Here is a 10,629-nt window from a genome sequence, read left to right as displayed (position 1 = left end):
ACAATAGTATGAATTTAAAAAAAATCAGTGTGATCAGTGCTTAAAAAAAAAAAAAAAAAAAAAAAAAAAAGGATTGTTGCCAAAGATTGTAAGGGCTTGGTCAGTACCAGGATTCTCCACCAGTCCCCCAATCTATCACCGCAGTCTTCACCTATAGCAAGCCCCCGCTCAGCCTCGGGAGACTGGTTGCGTCTCCCAGCACTCGGTTGCCCTCAAGACTTGGTGCACAAGGGATGGTGTCTGGAGAGAGGCCAGCAGCTGACCAGGAGCCCACAAATACTCAGTACAGAAGATCACCAGGGAATCCAGAAACAAGCAGAGTCAAAACACAGGAGATCAGTCTGACAAAGCGAGGTACAAATGGAAAAGGCGCAAGCAGAGTTGGGTTCACAGGCAAAGGTCGGTCCAGGCGGAGTTCAAACGGAAAGTCAGGAACAGGCAAAGGTCAGTAATAGAAAACACTCAAAATCACTTTTTTATGTTTTTATTAGAAAGTATAAACAGCTTATTTACAAATAAAAGAAAAAAATGTTTTCCAAGAGTACAAATAACAGAGACAGATATGCAAATTATAATAAAGTACCAAAGCAGAACAGAAAATTTGCATACACAGTTTGCATATTCAATTCATCTTTTCATTCCAAAAAATAAAAGTCTATGATCCAAGGCTAAAGTAACAAAGTCCGTTTCGTAGCAGAAAAAGGAACATAAAGTTGATTTCATAGCAGAAAAAAGAACATAAGGTCCATTCCTGAAAGCAAAGTATGAAGTTCGTTTGTAAAAAGTAAAACAAAAGTCCAAATTTTCCTTTTCCTGTTTCATATGAACAAGAACCAGGATTATCTTTTGAACAGATAAGTACATAGCATTTTCCAACAGATACAGAACATTTATACATATATTTTTCAACATAACCAAAAACCATTTTCACAAACCCAACAAAGTATGTAAATTTTTTCTTTCCTTTTTCACAAAAAAACATATTTTGGCAAATACACAAAAAAGAAATTACACAAGTGTATTCCACATATACATTCCACAGGTTCTCTGGTCTTCTAGTTTACCTATTTTTTTGCAATCAAATAAAAAGAAATCAAACATCTTGCTCAAGGCATACCTAATACACTCCTTTTATTTATGAAATCATCTTTGTACAAGAAAATGTTTCTTGTTTTCCATAATGCAAATTTCAGGCAATTTATAGAAACCCAAAGTAGCTTTTTCATCTCTACTGAGAAAGAAAGAGGAGGACTGTTCATGACAACCTGGTGGTCAAGTGTTTGAAGTCCTGTTAAAAATTTCAGCAAAGGCCCGGCTGACCGTCACACAGCCCTTGCATACGGGCAATTCCAGAAGAGATGTAGGGTTGATTCCTCAACCATACATCCAGACAGGGGACATACAGGAGAACTCACAAAACCCCTCCTATGCTGAAAGGCACCCAGGGGCAGGTACTCATGGACACCCTGCCAAACAATATCTTTTAGTTTGATAGACATTTTTTCATCCACGTTTTTTCCAGATTTGTGCTGACCTTTTTGTAGTAGATAAGTGGGTATAAGCGCAATTTCCTCCTCTGTTTGGATGAAGTTCCTAATTTTGTTTGCATACAATAGGGTGTTTTGGTCTAGGTTTTGTAGGTTCCAGATACGGATACATTTTTCCAAATTGTGTACGGTTTTGGAGAAATTATTAGTGTTAGAACTGTTTGGGGTGGTTGGTACTATCCTTTCCTCCTAAACACATGACCAGCTGCATACTTGAAAAAAATATGACCATTTGTTAGATTTGGTTTGGAGGCACTCCAAGCAGAGGGAGAAAAAACTGGACCACAGAAAGATCTTAATATCTGGGAGGTCTTTACTCCCCATTTGCCTTGCTTTTGTGCACAATTGACCTTTTCATTTTTTCAACAGTTGCGCTCCAGAAACATTTGAAGATATTTCTGGTAGTTTTTTTAATTTAGGAGAGCGATGGTGGATAGACAAGGCTTATGTATTGTAAATGAGGCAGAATTATTGATTTTAACCAGCACTTTACCTTCTAATGTTAAGTTACGTGGTTTCCAGAATTCAATTTTTTGGCCTATTTTTCCTTGGACAATGCTCCACCTTTGGTGCCCGTTGTTTTGATGGTCAAAGGACACTCCCAAAATTTTGTTAGCTTGACATGATGTTGCAATTTTTAGATGTTGAAGCTGCCATTAGCAAAGATAAAGACAATTACAATTGTTGATATTTAGCTTGAATCCTGAGCCTGTACAAAAAATGTCAGTGTTTAGAACTGCCCTGTTGAGAGCAGCCTCTGTGGTACAGAGGACATTAACATCGTCCATGTATGCGCAAATTTTGGCAGACTGACCACCACCCCCTGGTATAGGGACTCCCTGGATTACCTTGTCCTTTCCTAATGATGACAGAAGTGGTTCCAAGGCACAGATAAATAGAAGAGGAGAGAGAGGGCATCCTTGTTTAACTCCGGACTTGAGTTGAACATCATCCAAAAAGAAGTCATTGACTAAGAGTTTGCTAGAAGCACCACTGTAAAGACATTTGATTTGGTTAATTAGCGTAACAGGAAAACCCATTTTTTTCAACACTTTCCACAGATAGATATGTGAAACTTTATCAAACGCTTTCTGGAAATCTAAGGACAAAAAGGCCAATTTTTGCTTTCTCTCTTTTGAGTACCATAGCACATCTCTTAGTAAATTTAGACCATCATGTGCATTTCTACCAGGTATCCCACAGACCTGATTACCCTGGATAACTTTATCAACAACTTCTATGACTATTTACCAGAATCTTGAATAGATTTTATAATCCGTGTTGATCAAGGCGATGGGACCCCAGTTCTCCAGGTCTGATAGGTCACCTTTTTTTAGGGATCAGAGTAATGCCGACCCATAGCCAGGAGTCTGGAGGCCTGTTAGATGACAAAACTTCACAGAAAACCAGACAAGTCATTTTTCAGGAGATCCCAGAATGACAGATAAAATTCAATCGGCAAACTATCATAACCTGGACATTTATTTTTAGTAAAGCTCTTGATCATAACTAATAGTTTTTTTTTCACTCAGATCTTCAGAAAAGACTTTTTGGTCAAAATGATCTAATTTAAGCTCCGAGGCAACTACCACCTACTGGTTTTGATCCCAGTGTCCTCTAGAAGCGTGGTATTTAGCCTCCAGATCCCTGGTCCCTTTAATGTAACTGATAATTTCAGGTGAATGTACAATAACTTATGATCTGAGAAAATGTTGTTTTGGGGAGTGATTTTCCCTGGAGTGATAGAGCGATGGCAAAAACAAGTCAATGCTGGATTTACTTATATTTCTGGACCATGTATAACCAAGATTATTCGGATGTAACTTTTTCCAGACCTCCTGCAATTCGAGATCAGCCATCATGTTTTTCAGCTGTTCAGATTTTTTATCGTGCCTCCTTGTTCTACAGCCAGCTCGCTTTTCACCTGGTAATACGCAGGTAAAATCACCACAAACAATTGCAGGGGAGGAACCTGAAACGAAGAACTCTATGGTATTAAGCAATTCAGCACGCTCATTTATCTCTGGGGAGCAGTAGATATTAAACACCCCGAGCTCCTTCCCCCTAAATTTCACAGTAGCTATCATAGCTCTCCCACTTATTATCTCAATAAATGATGAAAAGGTGACTTTGTTTCCCTTTGCAAGGATACCAATACCCATAGCTGAATTTCCATTGTCCCCTGACCGTACTGAAGGGCCGCGAGTCCAGGATTGTCGAAGGTGTTAATAATTTGGGTGGTGGTCTATTTTGCTCTCCTGAAGACAAAAATTTCACAGGTAATGCTACCTAAAATAGCTAAATATTGCTGCTCTCCGTACAGAGCTTTTCAGACCCCTGACATTCAGGGAACAAATTTTAAACTCCTCCATTTTCAGAATGGTAGGACTCTGGGTTCTCGACTTAAGGGTTCCTCAGCTGAGCTGGTCAAAGGTGGAATTGCCACAGATGGTGGAACCTGTTACGGTCAACTCCTGAATGAGACCTGAATAAGGTTCCTGGTCACCAACCTGTGCCGATACGCCAACTACAGCAGACTTTTCACTGCAGCTGCGCTTAACTGTGGTTTCTTTCTCGTCCAAACTGGACCGAGACTCGCGCCTGGTCCTTCTTTGTCCAGGTGTCAGGGGGTCAGTCCCTGCAGACCCCTCCACTAGTCTGGCTTCCCTATCTAGAACAACTTCAAGACTGCTTGGTAAGGCTTCCATCTCTTCCTCCTGATCCACCAGCTCCGACTGAGATGTTGCTGCAGGGGCTTCAGACACTGGCTCACCCTGAAGGTGTGCAGCTACCTCCGCCATATGAGCAGCAACAGCACCCACACCCCGACCGCAGATCTTTGGCCGCTGGTGCAGTGGAGGCGACATCCCCCCATGACCTCTTACTCCGATGTGGACACCCTTTAAACAGATGAGCAGAACTTCTGCACAGGTTACACACCAGTTTCACACGACAGTTTTTAGTTTCGTGACAAGTTTTGTTGCATCTTTTGCAGAGAGAAATTCTGAGGTGCATGATCTTTCTGTATGTGAATACGAACCACACTTTCTACAATAAACTGGCATCCCAGGATAGAACAGAGAACCTCGATCCCGCCCCAGAGCAAAAGAGGATGGAGGGTGTTTCAATCCCCCCAGGGTCAGACATGAACTTGACTCTATACTGAATTTTGCCATTCTATATATCACAGACATTGTAAACTTTCTTGGGCCCAGATACAGAGGAACAGTAGTTATGGAGGAAGGTTCTGATGTCAACTTCTTTTACAAACGGATTATAAAAGTGGGTTGTTAATAACACTTCCTCCTGTGAGTACAAAATTACAAACTCCCAGCCATCAAAGTCCTGACCTTTGTTCTTGCAGACAGTGGATATCCTTTCTGTTCACTTTGAGTTTTTCAACTAGGTATTAGTCCACAAGTTTTTGCAAGGGGAACGAACAGGAAAGGAGAACATTGAGCCAAGCCCATGACATCAGAAATCATAGGAAGAAATAGGCAATCTTTTCAATTTGAAACATGTTAAGCAAATTGCCAAAAAAAAACCCTTTGCCTATTTCTTCCTATAATTTCTCTTTTATATGTATATGTACACACATATAAATGCATACAGTCATATATGCACATACATGAGTGCACATGAAGTAAAACAAACTACACACATAAAAATAAAAAACTTACCTGAATGAGGATCCTTCTCTGCAAAAGTGGAGGGCACGTTTTTCAACTGATAGAACACAGTTCACACACACAATAAAATATGGAGACCATACAGACACCACTAAAAAAAAAAAAAAAAAACACAACAAATTAAACACAGGTAAACCCACACTTCTATATAAAGCCAAAATAGTTCAAAAATGGCCCAAAAAATATTGCATTCAAAAAATACTTACCAAACCAATATGCAATTTGGACCTATCAAGGATGGAAAACTGGATTAGAAAATGTGTATGCAGAACAAACTGTTAAAGGTAGTAATAAAGACATATTATTGCAATGAAATATGGCTACAAACACAATAACTTAACAGTAACTGACTTCTTAATTGCAAAATGGACATTGAAACATTTAAAGTTTAAAAAACAAAAGCAGGTATTGTGCTAAATAAGAAGGGTAACACACCAAACAAGAGCACCACTCCTCCAAAAAAGACAAAGGAAAAAGCAAGGTAGACAACACCCTTTTATATGCACATATTTATTGCACAGCTGCTACAAATTCGCCAGTTATTCAGACATGAGCAGTCCGTGAAATTTAGCGTTTTTTTTTTTTCCAGTTGGACATTTCATAATCATTTATTGATACAATCCTTTACATTTGGACACCAGTGAACAGCTATCTAATAAAAAAAATACATTAAAACAAAGTAGAAGAGGAGGCTTTAATGTTAAAGTCATTCATTAAATATGTGTGTTTAGTGCAACCCGACCCGAATATGGCTGTTCGAATTCGGATAGACCTGACCCGAAAAACACTGAATTCGACGGTAAAAATTAGGGGAAAACAATGTAAAAAAATGTGTTTAAAAAAAAAATTGAATTTTTGTGTTTTTTTAACTTTTTTTTTTTTTTTTTTTTTTTCAGGTTTGTGGTCTGCGGGATCTGCGGGCCGGGAGATCATAGTGGGACTGCAGAGGTAATCTGCAGTTCAGCTCCATTGTGACGTCACGTGGGAAACTGAACTGCAGATTACCTCTGCAGTTCCACTACAATGCCCGGGCACTACAGGTGATGAACGGGGACTTGTCTATCCTGGACAGCATTTTTTTCTTTGAAACATTACCTGTGTGGGAAAATAAAGAAGCATATTAGGTTCACAGATTTTGTACAGGTAAGTTGACACATGGATATGAGACATTTTTCTGCATACACAATGTATAAATGCTTACCAACAGATTTTAGCTCTCCTCTCCTCATACCTCCAACGTTCTTCATCTAGCCTGATGTATCTGGCTCAGGGCTTTTCTGCTCTTCCTCTGGAATAACTTCAGGAGATACAAAGTAAACGTGTGTACAGAAAAAAAAAACTTTAGGAACATAATTTACACATTATCATATTCAACCTACCTCTTTACCTTTGTGGTGCATACCTGGGTCAAGATCCAGTGGTGAGGTACACACTTCCTCCTCGATAGGCTCTGTACCATAATCAACTCTGTAGAAAGAAAATATCAATCTACTTAACATGTATGTTATGATATATTTTTAGGCTTGAGTATATGGCAATATCCTATCTTCATGTTCAGGGTGAACCTCTACTTCTGGCTCTGGCTCTTGCTCTGCCTCCCTAACAGCCAGCTTTTTTTTTTGTTTTAATGCTTTTCGTCCTAATAAAAAAAAAACAAATTACTAAACATAAAAAATGCAGGTTCCCCCCTCCCCAAAAACAGCTGTTGAAGTTACGAAGCGCAGTCAAAATTATATTTGTATATTGAGGAAAGGAAGAGAAAGAGCAGGCTTTTTAAGGCACGGATATGTAACTCTTTTATAAAAACAATAGAAACTTTTTTTGAAAACACAAAATAATGTTTAAAATATTACATATAATATTTGTACCTAGGTTTTTTCGCAATGTGACGTTTGAATTCATCAAGCATGACCCTCTCCGGGTTTTTGAAGTCGGACCACCATTTTCGGAGCTGTTCCTCGGAACGCTGAACCCCAAATTTGTCCTCCAGCCTGCACTGCACAGTCTCCAAAACTATCCTTTCTGGCATTTGGATGTGGATGAAAAGCCCTCCTGCCATCGTAATCCGCCTTGTCAAGGATGTTCACCATGACCTCCATCTCCTTGTGATTCATGGGTGATGCTCTCCTCCTGATGTTGTGACTTGGCTGTAGCATGTGTTTTCTAAATATCACGGGCGCAGGATATGATGATACAGGACAGGAAACGCAAGGTGTGCTGGAAAATCTGGAGACAAATTACTTGTTTAAGGTCATCTACGCACTTTTGTTGGAACCTTCATTCTTACGATTTTTTTCTTACTGGAACGTTCATTCCTGGACCATTCTTATAAGGTAGGTGTTGCTGCTTTGCCTGTCCTTGTGCTGTATTTCAGTGTGTAGTGGTCTAAGGTGACTAATGGAATCTTTTTCTATGTTTTGCAAAGATCATGGCCTATGATGCTTTCAACAAGCCAGACTTTATGTGTGAATTCATTGAGACCTACAGATCTTATCCTTGTCTGTGGAAGGTGAAATCTGGGGAGTATGCATACAGGTACCTAAATATGAAGGTGTACGATGCTATGGTTGAGCTCTGCAAAAGCATAACATGACAAGACCAGGTAAGTTACCAACAAATATTTTTATTGTACAATTTATGAAAACACAGGACTAATTTAAAAAAAAAAAAAGAAAACCTTATTACAGATTTTTATTGCAGCGAAACAAACATTGTGATCAATTCTAAATTGGCATGCTATCCAGCTATTTCACTCCAGTGGTGTTGAAGTTCTGCAAGTACTTGTTTCTGTTTTCTTTTGCCGACACCGAAGCATTATGTGGTACTGCATGCTGTAGATCCACTAGATCGGTGAATTGGCTACTGCTTGCTCTATTAGTGGGACAAACGATGAACTGCAATTATTCTGGCATAGAAAATTATGCAGCAAGCATAGATAACCTTGTCAATTTTGTTCATGCGCAGATTTATTGCAGTATAAAATATTCTGAAGCGATTTGCTAGAATACCAAATGCATTTTCAACCACGCTCCTAGCACCTAGCCTGTAGTTGAAAATATTTTTCTGTTGGTCTAAATTCTTCTGAGAGAATGGTTTTAATATGTCGTCATGTAATGAAAACGCTTCATCTGCAACAAACACAGGGAGCCTGATTCATCAAGAAAAATCGGAAGCTCGCGCGAGCATAAACACGATCCAGATTCAGACACCAAAAACCTATTTATCAACCAAATTTCAGCGGGCGAGAATACGCTGGCATATTCTCCCGGCAGTTATCAACTGAAATGATTGCCTGCTTCGAGACGTGCATCTCCAGCAGCTCGACACTGGCAAGCTTGCATTAACCCCCCTAGCTTTCTAATTCTTTCAGGATCACTTTTTGCATCAAAAAACTATTTTTTTTGCATAGAAATTTTTGTTTAAATTGTGGGCCTGATTATCTCCCGGGTATGATAATTATATTTATTATATTATAATCATAAATTATAATATAATACATAATTATAAATAATAATTTAAAAAATAAATAATGAAATAATAGACAACAATGTAATCTTAAAAAAAATATAAAATTAAAAAATGTACTTTTATTTCTATTTCATGTTGTATGGTGTTTTTGTACTGTAAAAACCATTTCCCGCTCGGACACCCCCCCCAATACATCACCACTCGCATCACCCGAAGGTAACACATCCTCCCGGGTGATGCAAGTGGGGATGTCCCGCCAGCCTCACCACGACGCTGGAGCTGCTGCTCTGCATCTCCAGAGGGATGCGAAGCACAATGCAGGACTTCTGCATTGTGCTTCACATCTCACTTCAGATGCGAGCAGCAATAGCAAATTCCGGGGGTGACATCTCACTGCAGATGCGAGCAGCAATAGCAAATTCCGGGGGTAGTCACCCCGAGAATTTGCTATTGCTGCTCGCATTTGCAGTGAGATGTGAAGCACAATGCAGAAGTCCTGCATTGTGCTTCGCATCTCACTGCTGATGCGAGCAGCGGCGTGGCCGGGACCCGGGTGGTATTTAAAACCAGATTACTCAGTAATCTGCTTTTAAATTTCCCGCCCAGCCACACCCCCCGACGGACCAGCGCCCCGGCGTCACACAGCAGGACCATCCGATTGCCGCTGGAGCGCGGGGCAAAGGAAAGGGGGGGTTCTAAAGTTACCCCGAGTGTGACTCGGGATTACCGCTTTTTGCATGTAAAAGCCACCGCGAGTCACACTCGGGATTACCGCTAGAGGGGTTAAAAGACAGCTTTCACTTAGCTATAAATAAAAATGTTTGTGGTGTTTAAATGTTTAAAACATATATATTAGCTAAGAAATAAGCATATTTTTAAACGACCTATTATTTTCAGGTTCAGAAAGAGTTAACCGATTTCAGCTGTAGATACGCGCATAGCTAAATGCTTATGATGCCTGACCTGAGGATCCACCTAGTATAGATAAATACTTGCGATTTCAGGCAGGCGAGACCTCGCTTTTGCCAGCAGACTAGATCATCCAACCAATTTCTTCTTTGCCTTCACAGATATTTATCTCTCTCCCTATATGTATATATAAATACATACATACATACATATACACACACACACACACACACTTTTTTTTTTTTTGTGACAGAGTCCCAAAAAAGGTCAGAAATAGTGTTGAAATGGCAGGGAAAGTGCTAAAGGCTCCAGAGAAAGAGTGTGTTAATAAGTTTTGTGACAGAGTGACACTAAGAGTGGCAGGAAAGTGTATTATAGGTTTCAGAGAAATGAAAGTGAGGATGTTTGGATATGTTTTAAGAAAGATATCTGGTTCTTTAGGGCCCTGGAGCTGGCCAAGGGAGTGAAAGGGTGGGTTCCTTGGCCCAACCCAATCCTGACTGGGTAAATGTGCACCTGCACTCAGGTGCAAGAGAGAGGAAATTGATCAGCAAGAGGCTGAGGGAAGAGGATCAGCCCCTATGTTGCAGGCTGGAGTGTGCTTAGAAGGCAGCCAGAGGGTTCCAGACTGAGAAGGCAGCCAGAATCTGTTCCAGGCAGGAAAAGGGAGTCAGAGTGGGTTCTAGGCCACATGAGAGGGGGCAGAGCTCCAGGAAAGCCAGCGGGCAAAATCAGATTGGAACTGTTTGTGAAACAGTGTTGATTTAGTGTGTGGTAGTAAGAAAGGGCACCTAAGTGAGGTAGCCAGAGGCCCAGCCGGGCTACTGTTTATTATTTTTGTTGGAAAAGTGCTGGAGAGTGCGCTTTTTTTATTGTGAAACTTAGTTTTTATTGAAAAATTTTCCATATAGAACAAGAGAAACAAAACAAAGAAGAACATAATTATAAACATAGTATACAGGAGAAATATCAATACAATAGAAAAGCCATATAAGTAACATTTAAAAAAAATTTAT

This window comes from Pyxicephalus adspersus, chromosome W (genome assembly GCF_032062135.1).
Source record: "Pyxicephalus adspersus chromosome W, UCB_Pads_2.0, whole genome shotgun sequence".
Lineage (NCBI taxonomy): Eukaryota > Metazoa > Chordata > Amphibia > Anura > Pyxicephalidae > Pyxicephalus > Pyxicephalus adspersus.
The sequence above is the reverse complement of the archived record's forward strand: the minus strand, read 5'-3'. Positions refer to the sequence as shown.